Raw genomic sequence first — 21,627 nt, forward strand, 5'->3', positions numbered from 1 at the left:
ATGAGGGCCAGGCCAATCTTCTGTAGATGAAGAACCGACCTTCCCATTGTGAACTGTTGAACTTGGGAACAGGGAGCCAGTGCTGCAACTCTTGGACAGTAAAAGTATCACCTTACTTGCTGTATGCTGGGACCATCTCTCACACTGTCCTTCATGTCGCTGCTCGGTCTTCCACCTACAAATCATCCTGACAACTGACCACAGGAGCAGATTTCTGTTGCCAAAGCTAAGCACAGCTTCACTCAACGAGAGTGCTGATTCTCTGACAGACGTCCACAGTCATGTCAAGTTGTAGTGATGCCCTGGACACTGGATCTTCCTATGATGGGATCCCAGCACGGACCGCAGACAACACAGACATACACATGCAAATTCCTCTCCGAGTGCTCACATGATCTCTGCGGCTTTGTGCAATACAGGCTCAGCATAGCTACTGCTAGGCAGTACCAGAAAGAAGATAGCTGGAGTGTAAAACTACTATAACAAATTAATTGAATGATGTGTCATTAGTGCCTTGCCGCTCCACAGGACTCCACCACTGCACTTCCGCTGGTCTATCTTACACTCAAATATGAAGCTGCATCTGGCAGGGTTCTACAAATTTAGTATCAGGAAGTGGTGTTTTAGAGGGTAGACAGTGTCGTCTGTGATGATTCCACCTGAGTGATGCAGTGTTGGATGGTTTGCACAGCTTCTCTTTTTAATTTAATACAAAATCGATCAAACATAAATTTTTATTTACGTTTTGACCAACAACAAAAACTTGATTAAAATCAAACTCAAAATGATAATTTTTGTTCATCTATATTAATAAATGAAAATTCTACTGTTTGTATGTCACAAATTTTCTCGGATTTTGTTTTAATATGTGAAATTAAATCTAATAATCCTGTTCAATTTAATTTTTGTAAAGTAATTATTTAGTCCTCTAATATCTTATGCTAATTTTTATTTGGTAACATAATTATTGAATTGTGTGAGAATAGTCATGTACTTAGCCTTTGTGATAAGATCTTCTAGTTGATTTTTTAAATATTTTCCAGTAACAGCATTATAACCACTTACTGGATCTTTTATATTGACTAGTCTTACTTAAAAACTAATCTTCCGTAAAAACTAATATAGTCCTTGGTTACTGGACTCGCATTCGGGAGGATGACGATTCAATCCCGTCTCCGGCCATCCTGATTTAGGTTTTCCGTGATTTTCCTAAATCGTTTCAGGCAAATGCCGGGATGGTTCCTTTGAAAGGGCACGGCTGATTTCCTTCCCAATCCTTCCCTAACCCGAGCTTGCGCTCCGTTTCTAATGACCTCGTTGTCGACGGGATGTTAAACACTAACCACCACCACCACCAGTCCTTGGTTGATTGAAAATTTCTACTTAATGCTTTCTAAAATTGTTAAATCATATTTTGTATTTTTCGGTCGAATGATTCTGAGGTCGCTTTTATTTATTTCAGTTCTTGCAAATTTATTTGGAAGCCTTCAGGTCATGCTTTATTTCCAAAAATATCCATTTATTATATTCAAAATATCATTATATGTATAATTACCTGTCAATATCTTAAGCAAAAATATATACAAATGTCCACATTTTACTTTATTAAAATTTTGAATTCATTTTCCATTATAATACAGCTCACTTGAGCTGAGATTCTTAAGCAGTTCCTTGGAAATATTTCCTCCAAATGAATCAAACACAATTTATTTTATCATTATTCTTATAATAACATATCCAATGAGTGCCTACATTTTCTTAGCAATATTTTATAAATGATTATTACAGTTTTAATCATTTACGGGAAATTTTTTTTCTTCAATCCTGCACCAGCTGAAGCTTTGTCCTCTATTGCTAAATTATGTCTTTTTTTGTTCTTGTAATTCTTTATTGTCTTTTTTCTTGTACATTACTGCTTTTACAATACCAGCTGCTATGTCTGCTAATGAACCAAGAGTAGCTAAATATAGTAATGCCACCAAAGTTAATGGCAGAAATCCTCCTCCATTTTTTGTTAGTCCTGAACCTTCTTTCTTTTTTGTTATATTTTCAATAATTTTTTTTACAACAGGTATACCTAATGTTATAAGCAAATTTGCGCCTGCCTTCTTATCTCTCTTTCTTTTTTGTACTTCAGTTAAAAAATTGTCAATACTATGAACGTGGTCATTATTTAGTTTAATTTTAATTGCTTTTCGTTTAGTCTTGCCACTAACTAGGAAAGTATAATCAGTGCTGAAGTTATTCATTTATATAGATAAACTTTTTATAAAGATTAATATTTTTACAGTCCCAACCATTATCATCAACATCTAAACCCATACCTAATTTCCTCTTTCCATACACTATTCATCTAACTGCTGTAGCACCTAATTTTTCTCCAATTGATGCAAGGGAATCATGCATTCTTTCTTTTGCAGCTAGTTGAAATTCTTTATCTGTTTCGTGTTTTTTTCTAAATCTTTATTATATCTATATGTCACATCATGATGTTCTCAAGCTTCATCTAGTGGACTTACTCCTTGATCTCTTCTAGCTAATCTTTCATCTAGTTTGGTCCCTGGACCACAAAATCTACAGCCAGGAATATACATTTCGAATGGTATTTTATTAATTAAAGTGTTAACTAATCCTTTTCCATGTTTTTCATTTTTCCAAAATGTGTGTGGCAAGTTATTCAAAAATCTAATAAGATATGGTATTGCTTTTGGATTTTTGATAATAAAATCACTAAATTTATTTGTTAACATGTGTGTTATTCCAACTTTTGCATTCTGGTAGCTTTTATTTCCAGTGAATTTCTACTAATTTATCAGTTAAATCTTTGACACCATTCAGATGTTATTCGATTGGGTTCTCTATATATTTTTAATTAAAATTCTTCAGTTTTTTCAGTTATATTATCAGTTATATTATCAGTTTTTTCAGTTATATTGTCTAATGAATAATCAAGATTTTTGTGAAATACTAAGAAAACGTTTTTGAAAAATTTCTCTTATCATATATATATATATATATATATATATATATATATATATATATATATATATATATATTCCCACATGGAATGTTTCCCTCTATTATATATATATAAACATATTTATTTCCTTTACTTGATTTTATTTTATTTGGATTATTTTCATATATATATTCCCACATGGAATGTTTCCCTCTATTTTTTTATATATATATATATATATATATATATATATATATATATATATATATATATATATATATAAACATATTTATTTCCTTTACTTGATTTTATTTTATTTGGATTATTTTCATATATATATTCCCACATGGAATGTTTCCCTCTATTTTTTTTATATATATATATATATATATATATATATATATATATATATATATATATATATATATATATATATAAACATATTTATTTCCTTTACTTGATTTTATTTTATTTGGATTATTTTCATTATATACAGCTTTTGAGTTGTACAAACTTCTAGCATAATTTAATAAATCAATATGATCAAATTTTGTGCTTAAATTATCCCTAGTTATCTGTCGTTTTGTTAAAAGATTCATTAAGCCATCTATTCCTTCATATTCTTTTTTACCCATCGTTTACTTGCACAAGTACTCCATCTTCAGGCCACAAGTGGCCCATCAGGACCATCCAACTGCTGTGTCATCCTCAGCCGAGGATACAGATAGGAGGGGCGTGTGGTCAGCACACAGCTCTCCCAGTCGTTGTGATGGTTTTCTTTGACTAGAGCCACTACTATTCGGTCGAGTAGCTCCTCAATTGGTACCACGAGTCTGAGTACACCCCAAAAAATGGCAACAGTGCATGGCGGCCCACATGGTCACGCATCCAAGTGCCAGCCTCATCCGACAGTGCTTAACTTCGGTGAACTGACAGGAACTGGTATATTCACTGCAGTAAGGCCGTTGCCTATCGCCAACTTACCTCCATCAAATGTCACAGGTAATTTACCATCATCATCATCACATCATTTAAGACTGATTATGCCTTTCAGCGTTCAGTCTGAAGCATAGCCCCCCTTATACAGTTCCTCCATGATCCCCTATTCAGTGCTAACATTGGTGCTTCTTCTGATGTTAAACCTATTACTTCAAAATCATTCTTAACCGAATCCAAGTACCTTCTCCTCGGTCTGCCCCGACTCCTCTTACCCTCTACTGCTGAATCCATGAGTCTCTTGGGTAACCTTGCTTCTCCCATGCGTGTAACATGACCCCACCATCTAAGCCTGTTCGCCCTGACTGCTACATCTATAGAGTTCATTCCCAGTTTTTCTTTGATTTCCTCATTGTGGACACCCTCCTGCCATTGTTCCCATCTACTAGTACCTGCAATCGTCCTAGCTACTTTCATATCCGTAACCTCAACCTTGTTGATAAGGTAACCTGAATCCACCCAGCTTTCGCTCCCATACAAGAAAGTTGGTCGAAAGATTGAACGGTGCACAGATAACTTAGTCTTGGTACTGACTTCCTTCTAGCAGAAGAGAGTAGATCGTAGCTGAGCGCTCACTGCATTAGCTTTGCTACACCTCGCTTCCAGTTCCTTCACTATGTTGCCATCCTGTGAGAATATGCATCCTAAGTACATGAAACTGTCCACCTGTTCTAAATTTGTTCCTCCTATTTGGCACTCAATCCGTTTATATTTCTTTCCCACTGACATTACTTTCGTTTTGGAGATGCTAATCTTCATACCATAGTCCTTACATTTCTGATCTAGCTCTGAAATATTACTTTGCAAACTTTCAATCGAATCTGCCATCACAACTAAGTCATCCGCATATGCAAGACTGCTTATTTAGTGTTCACATATCTTAATCTCACCCAGCCAGTCTATTGTTTTCACATATGATCCATAAATAATATGAACAACAGTGGAGACAGGTTGCAGCCTTGTCTTACCCCTAAAACTACTCTGAACCATGAACTCAATTTACCGTCAACTCTAACTGCTGCCTGACTATCCATGTAAAGACCTTTAATTGCTTGCAAAAGTTTGCCTCCTATTCCATAATCTTGTAGAACAGACAATAACTTCCTCCTAGGAACCCGGTCATATGCCTTTTACTTTAAACATGATGCTGGCAACAATCAGAGCAATCAGAGGTAATTTACCAATATATTTAAATGTACCTACAGGTTTGAATCCAAAAATTTGATCATCACTATTGGTTGATGCATTCTAGTATTCTTTCACTTATGTTTATTTTTTTTAGTGGGTTACTTCTCTCTATTTTTTAAGCTCTTAATTTTAGTTCAAGAAATTTTGTATTTCTCATTTGCTTAATGTATAATCTCTTTTATCACTACCATATTCCTCAACTGTTGCTGTGTCATTAAATTCTTCAAAATATTTACAGGGAACTATCTGCTTTTCATCTTCTCTGTCTTCTTCTATAGCTTTCAGAACATCACTGCCTAAACCTTCGATTCCTTGTTTACTTTTTCCATTGTATCAATAACATACTGATCTTCTCTTTTATATTTTTTGTATTTTGTTCTAGGTTGATTCTTCCAATGTTTAAATTCGTCTTTTACTTGCTCCTTTGCCTTTCTATTTCTTTTAGCGTTTTTAACAACCATTGGGTTGTATGCAGAATGTGTACTCAGCCCTTCTGAACGACAGTATCTTGGAAGCATTTAATTAGGATTAAAAACATTAATGATTTATTTTTAATGTTTAACATTATGGGCTTAACTTTTAATGTTTTACATTTAATATTTATATTTAACGATTATGTTCAATGTTTAACCTTTTATGTTGAAGGTTTTATGTTTAATGTTTACTTTTAAGATTTTACATTTTATGTTTAACTTTTATAATTAATTTTTATGTATATCAGTTATGTTTAACCTATATTTTTATGTTTATGTTTTTAAAAAATATTTGATCTTATCTCTGTACTTGCTGTTATTAATTTTTCTTGGCATATCTGTTTTAATAAAATCAAATTTACCTTCATTCCAGCATTTGCCACACATTTCTTTAAAATACTTAAATTTTAAATCGCCAGCAACAAATTCATGATAAATATGATTCAAACACAGGATACAGTGACCACAAAGCTCAAATACTTACTACCACAAAGGAAGGAAGAACGGTTAAGAATAACTTACTAAAGGTCAAGAGAAGGATCTACAGGCAGAAAAGCATTGACCACTTTAACTCACTATTGCATACTGAAGACTGGTCTGATGTCTATGAAAAGCAAAATCTGAATTCGAAATTAAATATTTTTCTAGAAAAAATGGTAAAGCATTTTGATACAGCCTTCCCTCAAAAAATGGTAAATATAAGAGAGAAGACAAGAGGAAAGGGTTGGATTACTAAGGGAATCAGAACTTCTTGCCAGAAAAAAAGGGAGCTCCACAGAATCTGCAAAGAAAATAATGCCACTGAGGAAATGCATACTCACGACAAAACATACACTAAAATCTTACAAAAGGTCATTAAACAGGCAAAAAGAATGTACAATGATTACTACATAAATAATTCTACGAATAAAGTGAAAGCTATGTGGGACATCATTAAAAAAGAAACTGGCAAAAATAAGAGAACTGAGGAGAACATTGTCTTGATACACAACAATAAAAAGATTTTACAGCCTACAGAAACAGCAAACATATTCAACAAATACTTTACTGGGATAGCTGAAAATTTAATAAAAACTGATTTTAGTTCAATTCAGCATCAAGTGGTAAACAAGTGCAACAGTAATAAATTTTCAATGTTTGTGGACCAAGTAAGCAGGGAGGAGACATTGAAGGCTGTCAGAGAACTAAAGACAACATACTCAGCAGGAATTGATGGTATACCGAACAGAATCCTAAAACTCTGTATCCAAAATATAATTGCCCCCCTTACTCACTTATGCAACTGTTCCCTAGAGTCAGGCATCTTTCCAGATCAACTAAAAACATCAAAAGTCATCCCTATTTTCAAAGCTGGTGACAAAGATGAAGTAATAAACTATCGTCCCATTACATTAACATCCTGTTTCTCAAAAGTAAATGTGTAGTAAGTTGTTAAAGTTTATAAACAAAAATAGTGTGCTATCTAATACTCAACATGGCTTTAGAAGCAAGAAATCAACGTAGACAGCAATCTATGAATGCATATCTACTGTATTAAAAACAATAGATGAAAAACAACAAACAACAGGTATATTTTTAGACCTAACCAAAGTCTTTGATATGGTAAACCACAAACCCTATTGAAGAAGCTAGAGCACTATGGAATTAGGGGGTTGGCAAATGATTGGATTCGTTCATTTCTCAGTGACCGTATACAAAAAGTATCCATCAGACATATAGATGATAAAGCACGAATAATCACACAATATGTATCATCAGAAAGCCCTATCACTTACGGGGTACCACAAGGGTCGGTAATGGGACCCCTACTTTTCTTGTTATATTTGGATATACATATTGATTCCCACAAAGTAATACTGTTTGCTGATGACACAACAATACTGGCAAAAGCAGCAAAAAATGAAGATATACAAGAAGAAGTAAACACAGTTACAAAACATCTAAGTAATTGGACAGCAGAAAATCAGTTGATAATAAACTACAACAAAACAGTAGCCTTAAATTTCCATAACCACCAAAACATCACATTGATAGATCCAGAAATAAAAATCAATCAACACTCTATTGCAAATGATGAGGCTACAAAATTTCTTGGCATCTGGATACAAAGAGACTTAAAATGGGACAAACACACAGAACAAATTATTGCCAAGCTGAGCATGGGCTGTTATCTTCTTAGGGTTCTCAAACAATGCATAAATGAACAGGCACTATTGTGTGCCTATTATGCGTACTTCAGTGCCCATCTCAAGTATGGACTCATATTCTGGGGAAATTCCCCAGCAGCTCAAGGGACTTTCAGAATACAAAAAAGAGCCATTAGGATTATGACAGGGAGTGGTGCTCGACAGTCCTGCAAACCAATATTTAAAGCACTGAATATACTACCTCTACCGTGTATGTTTATTGTTGACACATTAATGTATGTAAAAAAAGTATATGATGGGAAATGATGATAATCCTTTAAAAAACAAAGATATACATGATTATAATACTCGAATAAAATATAACTTGCATGTACCCCCAGCCAGTACCAGTTTGTATCAGATAGGTACATGCTATCTGGGTATTAAACTCTATAATAGACTATGAAATACTATAAAATGCTTACAAAATATTAGTGCTTTTGAAAGATCTGTCAGAGAATATCTACGGTACCACTGTTTCTACTCAGTAAAGGAATACTTGGACCAGAATAACTGTTAAGAACTAAAGCTACTGTAATTTGTAACATTGTATCATTGTAAGAACTACAACTATTGAAATTGGTAGCATGTTGGAAAATGGTTATTTAAGTATGTATCATTTTGAACTTAGTAATATGTCCAATATCATCCTGTACAGTATACTACATATGATCAAAGGACTCAATAAATAAAAAAAAATAATAAAAATTATGTCGTCTTGTCCAAAAATATTTTGAAAAATTATATTATCTCTTACTAATTGTTTTGGTATCTTCTTTGTACCTTCCTCTAGTAAAATATTCTCAAACTATATCCTCATTTTCGAGAGTAAAATAATTGAATATGACAACTTAATTATGACAGTCATCCAATGGTATAACTTCATCTTTATTTTCGGTAAATGTAGTAACTTTTTCATTATTTTTCTCTTCGACTTTTTTTTACGCATTTTTTATAAATTCAAGTATTTTGGTTGATCCAAGCTCTTAGAATAAACATATAAATGATTTATTTTATTCTAGTTTAGCCATTCTGGAGCTAGAATATAACTGTCAATCACTAATGTTTTTTTTTTTCCAAATCGACTCTGACCTATTATTGCACATTGGATAGTGCTAGGCAAGGTTTTGCCGTGCTTACCCTTTGGTTTCTTCTCTGCAGTTCTTATTCTTGGATCCCAAACAGTTTTATTCATTTAAGTATATAATTTTTATTAGTGTAAATGAGTCATCCATTTCAACTGAGTGGTAAGTCATCAGTTCTCAAAAAAGGCTGACAGTACCTACAACAGATAGGTAGTCGGTTTTTAGACAGTATTTCTAATGCCAAATAACACATCAAAAAATAATAAATTATATTGTGATTAAGAAATGATAGAAATTCCTGCTGGACAACATAGCTTAAGATTTTTTTAAAAAAATTTATTCACACAAAAAAGCCTAATATTCACACCAAATCAGATGAAGTTTTAAATAAAGTTTTTATTGAAAGTGACATTAAATTATATATGGACATAAAGGGTAGCATTGGAGGTGGATTTAATAAGAAAATTATTGAAGTTAATGAAAAAACTATTGCTAATTATGTGTCTAAAATTATTCTATCAAGTCAATCAACATTAATTTTAATTTTGCTGATGGAATGTATGTAAAGCATGGTGGTCACTTTCATAGAGAAGCTAATATTACTGCTTCATTCAAATCTAATGTAGAATTTGGTGCACCATTATTTCATTAGCCACATCGTCCTGTATATACTCCAACTTTTGATACTATACAGGATTAGAAATAACTGTAACTGACTTTAATGGTGCTTGTGTAAAACTTGTTTTATAAATGTCTTAACAAATTTTATCCTTATTAAATGAATAAGATTGACAGCTACCAGTTCTACTCATTCCCTGTGGATGAGAAGACTAAAAATATTTTAAATATTCCTAATAAGGATACAGAAATTAATATTCGTATTGGTGTTGGTTGGGTTGATCCTAATCATGCATAGTTGTATATAAATTGATTGACAACTGTGTGGCAAAGCTGTTCGATGGTATCACCATAACGAAAGGGAACAGTATTTTGTCTAGAATTGAGTACCATTTCTTTTCTTCATCTGTCTGCAATTGACTTCGTCTCTAGCCAGTGAGTTAACCATGGAATGTCATCTCTTTAATAATGGGGAGATAAAAAGCAAGAGAAATGGAGTACTCTTTCCACTACATTTACTTAGTGGGTTCCTTAAAGACTACAAAGAGGTTATGTGAGAAGGAGATTTAACATTCTTTTTACCTAGAGTTCTAGTGCAAACGATGTCATTCTTTAATGGTCTCACCATAATCAAGTTGGAGTTGAAATAAAGATATACTTCCTAAGGAAGGTAATATTGTTGTGGAATCAATGAAAATTAGTGTTCTGGTAGTTAGATATGAGCCAAAGTATTCGTTTGAGCTGGAGCAAGAAACACAAAAAAATACAAAAATTCCCTTTTCTTTCTTTGAAGCACGAACTATTGAGATTGCTGGATTAAGTGGAAAAAGAAATTTTGAATTCGGTATCACTTATTATTATAATCCTGCAGAATTTGATATGCCTTATTTTATTTTTGTAATTTTTCAAACAATTTGAAAAAAAGTGATCCGCTGACCGATTCTTCTTTATTCGATCATATTAAATTACATAATATCTCTATTAAGAACGATAGATATGAAGTTTTTCCTCAACAAACGTGAAATCTAGATTCACCAAATAACATTTTGAAGCTTTATGATGCTTGCTGAGATTTTAAGGGGGTGACACAGTTAAATGGCATTGTTAATATAAAACTATTCAAATATATATCTAGGAGAATGAATATATTAGCTACAGAGAAAACTACTGCATAATCGTGTGCTACTTTTAATGATAACATTTCTAATGACACACTTGCTTACATAATTGTGTATGGTAAAAAGACTGTAACTTACAATGTACAGCATAGAATATTAACTCAGAATTCTTAAACAGAAATATTTAATATCTTACTCATTAAACAACATGCGATTTTATTCGTTATAATTTCTAAGGGCAGCTATTTTTATGTGGATTATGTTAACATCTTGAATTTTTAGAATCGGCTAATATTTGGTTGAGAAATTAACGAAAATTATCTATTCAGGAGATATTACGTAGCTACTACCGCTAGCATGCCTCGAGGCTGACTGAAGTATTTATCGCTATCATCCGCCGCCAGAAGGTCGCACTGCACTACCAAATCAGTTTCCTAGATGGCCTCAGCAGCTGCAGCTGATGAAGGACACCACTAACAGGTGCATTATTTTTTTCTCGAATCAACTTTGTCACTCTGTTACCAACTATATATACAACTTGTGAACGCTATTTCTTTGCCCTTTGGGGCAATGCTGAACACTATAGCAATTGGACTGATCAGCTAATTATACTGCATTTGCTATCCATCCACGGCTGCAGCCCATCAAGGAAAAGACAAGGACACCAGCCGTCAGCAGCTCTTCCATCTCCAGCAAGATGCAGCCAACAAGAAGGATGTGGATGGACTTAACAGCCGAATTCGCAGACCAATAGTGACATTCAACAGAAGAAATCCGTTGGGGAAAGACAAAATAAAGAAAGAACCTAAAAAAAAAACCAACTGCTTTCCTCCCGGCGCCAAGGTTTTGCAGTTTTTGAGAATGAATGTATTTTTTAATCTTATTAAAAAATTTCCCTGTATGGTAGTAGAAGGGATTTTTTAGAAATTATGTAGTTTAAACAATGATTTCGCAATTATCTTCTATTTTTTGGTTACTGAGTGAGAAACTGGTAAAAATAGTATATAAGCACAAATATAATCTTTTAATATTTTTGATTATTTATAAAATTCATACCTGTCTCCTCATAATAAAATAATCTGCTATATTTCTCGCAGTCATAGATAACAAAAAGTTTGATTTTTTAGTGTCTCTCAAAATATCTAGATTTCTTTCCTCATAATAACTCGCCATTTTCTCAGTCTCTTCCCAAATATCTTTATCTGTTTTCTCATAATTATAAAATTCCCAAGCTTAATATTCTTCAGGATAATCTGCTGTAAAAACATCAATACCTTCATTATGTTCGTCACTTCTCATATGTTCTATAATTAATTATAGTTTAAAATAGCCTTTGCAAACATTATATCTGACATTTTCCATTGGTTCATTAAAAATATTTTTGTCAAATTTAAATTCGTCCCACACATTAATTTTCAGTCTTAATTTATAAGGAAAGAAATTATTAGATTTTTAAAATGAAAAAATTAAACTTTTTCATAATGGGAAAAAGCGATTTGGGAAAGGTAATTTCTTTTTCAGAATGAATTTATTTTCTTTAATCTTATTGAAACTGTTCTATAGAAATGGAAGCCTTACTGAAGAAGCTCAGTAATGTTAACAAGTCTAATCTGTTTAAAATGGTTAGTGAGTGAGATGTAATCATTTTATACAACATTACTGGTTGTGAATGTGAATATTTGAATACTAGATATAGGGGATAAATTTGTATGGAGCTCAATAACGAGTTTAAAATTATTTTGCCAGACAGATAATTGAAAATAATTACTGGCTGGAATTTTCAGTATTTACAAATGGAAGTACTGAGATACTGAACAAAAAACTTCATCTGGACTAATGCCCTATTTCGAATGGTTTCCGAGATAGAACACATTTAATCCCACTTTTGTACATTTTTCTTGAATAACTCGAAAACCGCAGTCTCCAGTGAAAACGTGTCACAGTACAAAATTAAACTACATTAAATTTGCTATAAAAAAAGGTCCTATTCATTTTATCTCTGGAACTAACAGTTTGTGTGAAGAGAGCGCGAAAATGTTAAAAACTCGCACTACGCGCATGCGCTGTGTCTTACGTAGTTTTTGTAGGCCAATTTGAGGTAGTATCCCGACCTGATGGACAGCAAATGTCCCATATCAAACTGTTCATCTCTACTTGCTCTAAACTACTGTGGTACGTTTGAGCGGACGATTTGGATGGGATTCAGTTAATGAAAAGGGGACATACAATTCAAGGTTTATTTCTCCAAAACAATTAATTGTAATAAATTACACTGTGGCTTACAAATTACAGTGACACAAACACATCAAGCTGCTTACAATATGAGGTGACAAACATGTTATATACCACAGATAAACAGAGAAACTTCAAAACTGTTTACAATTTGATACATTAACAAATAATCGTTGGGCATTAAACTACATACTTTCACCTAATACAGTTAAATTTTTAAATGTGAAGCACAAATGTATAATTTACAATTAAATTTCCAGTTGAAGTTACTCCTTCCTATACCTTCTTTACAAGAGTGATAAAGTTTTCAACAGGTATCTCAGTTAAAAATGTCCCAAAATCCTTAAAACAACAACACGTACATGACTAAATATATGTACGGCAAGGCCCAACAACAACAGCGCTAACACATTCAAACTTTACCCTACATGGACCGCTTGCCGGTCAAAACATGTTATGACTACAGCAGCAGGCAAACTTACATAGGTAATAACAAAGGCCACCTAGCAATCTTACACGAAGGAGAAAGAAGGGGTGGGGGGTGGGGGGGGGGAGAGGGGTAAACACAATAAATACCATACACAAGTGCACTTGCCAAACCTACTACTCTAAATACAGTATAAAAAGCTCTCAATTAATGACACGTCCAGGATAGGCCCGGCAATATTGCACCTGAGCACTAGTACCCAAAATAAGGCTGACAGATACCAAGGTCTGGCATCATCTTAGGGCTAACTGGCATAACAAATAAATAAGAGTAAAAGAATAAGCAAATGCCAATGCCCAAGAATGTAAATAGGATTAAGTACACACGAGGCCAAAATCAATTGCTAGCACCTTGGACATCGTCTCAGGCTTCATTGACACTACAAATAAATAAAGGTAAGAGAACAGACAAATGACAATGCCCAGCAATTTAAATAAAATAAGTAAGCACAAGGCTAAAAGTAATTGCTAGCAACTTAACAAGCACACATAAAAATATCAGACTGCTGCCGCATCACAAAAGGAAAAGGCGCGCGCACATAGTTCCAAGCAAGCCAGAAAACCAATAACACACACTCCAGCAAACTAGTCAGCCTGACCACAGTAATTTCAACTCAGAATCAGGGCACGTGAGCACACCGGGTCCACACAAAACACTCACTGATAAATAATTCCCACCAACACATACGTCTGCCCACCGGGCGGGAAAACAGGGGCGACGACCGGGTACACACCCAGACTCCGGTTAAAACGGAATCACGCAGAAAATATAATCAACAGCTGAAGTAAGGTGAAACGAACCTCGCCACGCAGACCGGACAGAGCAAACACACAGAAAACCTGCCCTGCAGTCCTTACAACTCTTGGGTGCAGAAACCCAAGCGATATTGTGGCGCCCTTTTCAGAGGCTGAGAACCTCAAGCGATCTCGTGCAGGAATCCATCAGTTGTCCACTACACCACATCATCAACACGCCACACTGCCCAATGCCCAAATCAACGAGGCCCGCCAACAACGAGACCACACCCCCGTGCCGGGGCAGAAGGCAAAATACCACCAGCTCAGTGTGAATCCAACTGCTGAGGCGAGCGCGCGCTGCCCCCCGCGAAAAACGCTCCAGAGGGCAGCAGCTGCCTCAGTGCCTGCGCAGGCCGAACCAGACATAAACAGAAATACAAGTCGCTATCGATAGTGCCGGATACGCAACACACCAGAGAAATGGCACAACGTTGTAAACAGTGACAATGTTTGATAGTACAGAACATATATAACAATGAATATTAAATGTGTTCTATATTGGAAGCCTTTCAGAATAGGGCAGAAGTCCATATGAAGCTTTTTATTCAACATCAGAAGTACTATCACCCCTCAAAGCATGTACCTTTTCTCCTGACTCACCCTGTGTATATAATCTGAAAGGAATAATGGAAAAACGAATATTTCTTTAAAAAATGTTTACCTTTTCTTCTTTATTCTCAAATCTACATTTTTTCGTGGGCGAGATTTTTAAATTTTTTTATGAACATTTAAAATACATAATTCTTTTGATTTTCTTTTCATTCATGAGATTTTGGTTCAGTTTACTGAATAAATTAGGCTGAGGGTGAGGGGAGATTGGGGAAATTGGCATTATTAGATGGAAATAGCCAGTAGCTCCAGGCCTGGGGCAGAACTGGATATTTCCATCTACTGACTCTGTTCTTCAATTGTTCTCCCACTAAGCAGACTTGCTGCTGTTTTCTTCAGTTCAGCCTGGAATTTCTCCCAGTCACCGAGCTTCTCTTCATCAAAACACAGTATACTGTGCTGTCCAAGTGGAAGTACACATTTGCCAGACATATCATGTCATCACACCTATTGGTGACTCAGTCAAATCCTTTCAGCCATTTTCATTGATCCTGACCAGCTCTCTGATGAAGTTGACCATGGTGCAGAAAACTTCTGTGCAGGACTGGGCGGTGGCTGTGGGCCATGGTGAGGATCCATGCTGGAGGCAGCTTAGTAAAACAAGTCGATCACTTTACTGAAACTCAAGCAGAAACATTCTGACACCACAATGTGGTGGCCACGCCCTCCCTGGGCGTGTGGCATGCTTGGCCCTGAGGCACTGTGGGTTCTAACACATGCAACTGGGAATGCTGATTCCTGTGGCCAACTAGCTGTACACGACCCAGTTAAGTAAGTCACATTGCATGCAAGTGGTGCCAGTGACACAGAGAACAACCAAAATACTTGCAGAGGATGCCAGCCTGCTGACTGGAAATTCTGCCTGTACATCAGGTGCTGTGGTGCCCACAGTAGCACAGAAGGGAGAGCGGCTGTATCAACATCGCTCATGACCCACTGTCTCTGTGCAGGAATTGCGCTGCTGCTGCTGCTGCTGCTGGAGTTGGCTTGGAAGTGGCCACCACTGGAGATGCACGAAGTCCCAGAAGGAGGGCTTGGTGCTAGAAAATGGTGGGCCAGTGTTGGCTGACCAGGCTCGTGGAGGCTGTTTGCTGACCCATGCTGTGGCGGTGCATGGTATAGCTCCGTCATTGTAGTCAGTCTGCCAAGATGTGAACATCTCTGTCAAAATGTCACGGCTACTTATAAAAGATAGCAGCCCATTTTTGTGCTGATGCATAGATTCCAGTCATATTCCTGGTAATACTTCTGTGGCCCCGTCAGTAGAGAAACAGCTTGGACCATTCTGTTATACCCCCGCCTTAACACTGTGGTGGCAGGTTCATGGTTCTGGATCTGGTCTGTCCTGCATCCATAAACAGTCTTGTTGCTGTAACTGACATGCTGACATCCTGCACCCACCAACTGTGTATGGCTTCTGTAGTGCTGCACTGTTCCACTTCCACAGAATGACTAAAAAATAGGGGTTGCACTATAATACCCTCCTCCTTTGGAAGACCAGCCCCCAGGTCTCTACCCTGGACTGGTCTGCAACGAAACTCAACATGCAACATTTACAAAAAGTTTTACTTTGCAAGTGCTAGGCAACTTGAACAATAACATTCTGAGGCTGCGGTGTTACCCTACAAATCTTATCCCATTAGATCTTTACTTACAGCTACAAGGTTACACCTGTCTCATACTAACTAACAGTCTATTCGGTTTTGAGAGAATGTACATCACAAAGTGGAAATACAAACATCCCACTAATCTTGGCAACTCTCCATATACCACTTAACAACTCAACACAGTTCATGAAGTCCTCATGGCCTGTTCAGTAGCCTCATAACCTCTTAAGCACTAGGAAACACATTTGTCACTGCTGCACGCATCACAATGTCACACAATCAATCATTTTTATTCTCCGCCTCTATCCTCCATACCTTAAGCAGTATTGGTGACCCAGTCTACCAGGGTCTGCACTAGTGGGGGGTCGTGTGGCTTTCTGCCTAAGGTAGATGAAGTCTGTGCAGAAGAGTGTCAGTGCTCTATGGTACTATATATCATGACATGTAAGATCATGGCAGTACAGTATTGTTCCTCCTGATAATGCTGCACATGCTGCAGCATCTTTTTTGTCGAAATATGCCCTTCTTGTATTGCTATGAACTGGTTCAGGGACTGCATTAGATCTGGTTTCAATGTGTTGTTAAGGAAGGTTAAATTTTGAGATGGAAGTACCACCATCTGTTTGCCTGGCTAGTATAACTGAGACTGTATTATGACATTATATTTAACCTGGTAATCCCGATAACCCTGGCTGGTAGGTGTAATGTGAGCCCTATTGTGTCACACATTGCTTCATTAATCAATATCCCACTATCATTCAGTTCCAATTCCTCTGTCCCTGCTAGTCTACTCTGCTTACAGAGTTTTTTTATCAGCACTATGGTATAATACTGTACATGGAATAGAGCCAGGGTACTGCTGCCTGTTATAAGTAAGGTTTAGGTTTCATTACATCCCATCAACAACCCTGGCCATCTGCTTTGTCTAAGAACAGCTGAACCTTCCATGTGCCTGAACCCATCAGATTACTCATGTTGGGCACACCATAATCTGTTTCTTCTGACAGTGCTGGAATTTTTCTGCCATCATTACCACAGGTCTACTTCCTGTACTGAAATTAGCAATACTTCACCTATTCTCACTTGCACAAATTGTCCTAGAGTCCCCCACCTTAACGGGTTTTGGTGAATGGTGTAATACTTATACTGTACACGACCATTCACTGCCAGGAACTGAATCTGCCTAGTCCGTCCTAACCTCTGTTGACACTACACGATAATATAGTGGCAAATTTTGCTTAAGAAGCACCACAATGAGTCCCAACTCAGATAGCAACTCCTGTACCTTTAGTAACCCTAAAAAGTACTGTACTGGTTTTAGCAGCACTGGACTTGGCCATCTTTTAATGACTGCTGCAGATTCGTGAACAGGGGTCAACAGGAGGTTCATGAACTTACACAACTTGTTGCACGAACCACCCGTTTCTGAGCCAAAAATATCCTTTTAGAGTGGAATGAGTTACCCCAAAATATAATTCCATATGACATAAGTGAATGAAAATAAGCAAAGTAGACTAATTTTCATGTTGAACAATCACTCACTTCAGATACCATTCGAATAGTAGAAAATGACAGCATTAAGTCTTTGAACAAGATCCTAAACATGGGCTTTCCACGACAGTTTACTATCTGTCTGAACACCTAGAAATTTGAACTGTCCAGTTTCACTAATCATATGCCCATTCTGTGAAATTAAAATCTCTGGTTTTGTTGAATTGTGTGTTAGAAACTGTAAAAACTGAGTCTTACTGTGATTAAGCTTTAGTCTATGAACTTAGGTCATGAACTGTGCTATTGGAAACCGAGCCAATGTTGCACACAACATCCTTTACTACCAACCTAGTGTCATCAGCAAACAGAAATATTTTAGAGTTACTTTTAATACTAGAGGGCACATCATTTATATAAATAAGGAACAGGAGTGGCCCCAACACTGATCCCTGGGGCACCCCACTCAGACCCCACATCACAGCCATTCTCAACATTGTGAATAATGACCTTTTGCTGTCTGTTGCTAAAGTAAGAGGTGAACCAATTGTGAGCAACTCTCCGTATTCCGTAATGGTCCAACTTCTGGAGCACTATTTTGTGATCAACACAATAAAATGCCTTAGTCAAATCAAAAAATGTGCCTAGCATTCTAAATCTTTTGTTTAAACCATCCACCACCTCACAGAGAAAAGAGACTATAGCGTTTTCAGTTGTTAAAAGACTTCTAAAGCCAAATTGTATATTTGATAGCAAATCATGTGGAATAAAATGATCAATTATTCTTACATACACAGCCTTTTCAGTAACTTCAGCAAACACTGATGGCATAGAAATAGATCTAAAATTATCTACATTATCCCTTTCTCCCTTTTTATAAGGCAGCTTTACTACTAAGTGCTTCAATCTTTCAGGAAACTGACCACTCCTAAAGGAAAAATTACAAATATGGCCAAATACAGGGCTAACATGTGCAGCACCATACTTAAATAAACTGCTGGGCAGTCCATCATAACCATGAGAGTCCTTAGTCTTCAGTGATTTAATTATTGACTCAATCTCCTTCTTGTCTGTATTGCAGGGAAGTATATCAGACATCAATCTCGGAAATGCATTTGTCAAGAAAGTTATATGATTCCCTGTAGAAACTAATTTTTTATTTAATTCACCAGCAATGCTCAGAAAATGATCATTAAATACTGTACATAATATCTGATTTATCGGTAACAGAAATATATTTACTACGAACTGACTATATTGTAGACCTTGTGCTGCTGACCAGACACTTCCTTCACAACTGACCATATGGTTTTAATTTTATCCTGTGAATTAGCTATTCTATTTGCATACCACATACTCTTTGCCATCCTAATAATATTTTTAAGCATCTTACAATACTGTTTGTAATGGGCTACTGTAGCTTGATTGTGACTTCTTCTAACATTTTGATATGATTCCCTGTAGAAACCAATTTTTTATTTAATTCACCAGCAATGATATCCTTATCCCATTAGTCAGCCACCCGCACTGCCTATTACTGCTAGTACCCCATTTAGAACATTCTAATGGAAAGCAACTCTCAACGAGCAAAAGAAGTGTGTTAAGGAGAGCATTATATTTATCATCTATGTTATCAGAATTGTAAACATCCTGCCACTCTTGTTCCTTAACGAGGTTTAGAAAAACACTCTATTGCTGTTGGATTAACTTTCCTTCATAGCTTCTAATTATATGTGACATTTGTTTGAGTACAAAAGTCTTTTAGTGTTAAAATTTAGGCATCATGGTCTGAAAGGCCATTCACCCTTTTACTAACAGAATGCCCATCTAGTAATGAAGAATGAATAAAAACATTGCCTATGGCTGTGCTACTGTTCCTCTGCACCGTAATTGGAAAAAACAGTCTGCATAAGATCATACAAATTTAGGAGATCTACCAACATCCTTTTTCTTGTTCCATCACTACCCATTTATAAAATAAATATAAATTTAAGTCACCACATCTAACTAATTTTTGGTACTTCCTACAAAGTGAATCAAGAACCCTCTCTAGCTTGAGCAGAAATGCTCTTATGTCATGTTACGGGACCTATAAACAACAACAATTAGAAGTTTAGTTTCACTAAATTCAACTGCCCCTGCACAACATTCAAATATCTGTTCAGTGCAGTGCCATGATATGTCCATGGACTCAAACAGAATACTGTTTTTTTTACATACATAGTCACTTGCCCACCCCACAAGGAACTCCTTGAAAAACAGCCAGCTAATCTGTATCCTGGTAAAGGGAGCCTCTGAACTGCCAAAGTATTTAAGTGGTGTGAGACCTTAACTTTTCCCGGCGAATTGAATGTTCAAATAACTTACGGGTTTGCTGCCGGGTGACGTCGTCGACCACCGCCGATATTTCAACAGGAGCACACCCTCCCATTCTCAAGGCACGACGTCACCTGGCAGCAAACCTGAAAGTTATTTGAATATTTAAGTGGTGCTCCGACATACCAACAATTTCAGACGCATCTATAAGCAGTTCACTAACTTTATCTCTAATACCTCTTATATTTTGATGAAATATGCCAATTCCTTCTCTACTTGGAAACATGACATCCTGTGAAGGTGAGCCCTTAGTTAGAGGGTTTTCTTTTAAACAGGTATACCTACCAGCTGACTTCAATCTAAAAAAAGTGCAGCTCTAACACCAACTACTATAGTAATTTTTCCATGAGTGACCCCACCACCACCCACTACACTGTCACCTATATGCTTTGCCAGCCTCCCCTTCCCATACCTATTGGGGTGCAGGCCATGCCTAGTGAAACCTGATTTACTGATAGACCCAACTGGCACCACTGAAATGTGACCCATGCCCTCTGCCATCAGCACCCTCCCCAGCCCCATGTTAGCGCACCTAACAGCCGCATTAAAATGAGGCCGATCATGACTCTGAAACAGTTGCATGAAACACACATTAGTGCCCCCAGTTTACGTAGCAATGACAATGACCACAAGGAACTGAGGATATTGTCTTCAGTTGGTCCTCCAGAAACACCTCTCACTCATGATACTCACTCCTTCAAACCTATGGCGCTGGTACTGTCCCAAGTTATTGATGGTCTATGTGGTACTGGGTATGCACTGGTTGCCATCTTACTATTAAGGTGATGATAGTGACAGCAGAACCTGTAATTCCTAGAGCCACCTGTCGATGTTTTGAGCATCACCACAATGGTGGCTGCCCCATGAGCTAGTGTTCTCCTCTATTATTCCATTGGCTAATTGTTGGTTAATGAAATCCCCCATAATTGGTTGTACTGTAAATGCTGAGGTATACCATATGATTTCTGATACACCAGTGCTTCATTTCCCAATGGAATTTGGTGTTGCATCACTGGCACAGCTGGCAATGGACCCTGAAGTTAAAACAAGTCCTTGAACTCCAGTACTAACTTCCGCTCTAGATGCTCTATTTTTTTACATAATGCAGTTTCAGTAGTGGCCTGTGGCTGGCCACAATTCACACCCAATATGTCCAAATCATCCTCATCCAGGATGCCCAAATTTGCTACTAAAAATCCCTTTGTCAGCCTTTTGTAATAACGTCAAGTTGAGCACATATATTTCAAAACGACACAACACATATAAGTCACTGAGCAAGTTGACAAAGCAAGACATGTGAACACGGTCACACTCGAATGAGCACTGAGACCAAGTCTAGCGGCCGCTGGCTGGCTGGCCACTTAGGTGGCTGCTGCTGCTGCTGCATGGCTGGCAGACAGTGCCGCAT

The 21,627-nt window shown here is 36.6% G+C and overlaps 1 long non-coding RNA gene across 1 annotated transcript in view; it reads right to left on the minus strand.

The window, feature by feature from the left end:
• The window catches only part of LOC124723210, a 46,396-nt gene extending 26,135 nt beyond the window's left edge, over positions 1-20,261 (minus strand). Inside the window, exons 1-2 of the long non-coding RNA XR_007006539.1 lie at positions 20,211-20,261; positions 8,943-9,084 (exon numbers count right to left, since the gene is read on the minus strand). This is a non-coding gene — a long non-coding RNA (uncharacterized LOC124723210). The remainder of the gene's footprint in view (positions 1-8,942; positions 9,085-20,210) is intronic.
• Positions 20,262-21,627: the final 1,366 nt, after the last annotated feature.

This window comes from Schistocerca piceifrons, chromosome X (genome assembly GCF_021461385.2).
Source record: "Schistocerca piceifrons isolate TAMUIC-IGC-003096 chromosome X, iqSchPice1.1, whole genome shotgun sequence".
NCBI lineage: Eukaryota > Metazoa > Arthropoda > Insecta > Orthoptera > Acrididae > Schistocerca > Schistocerca piceifrons.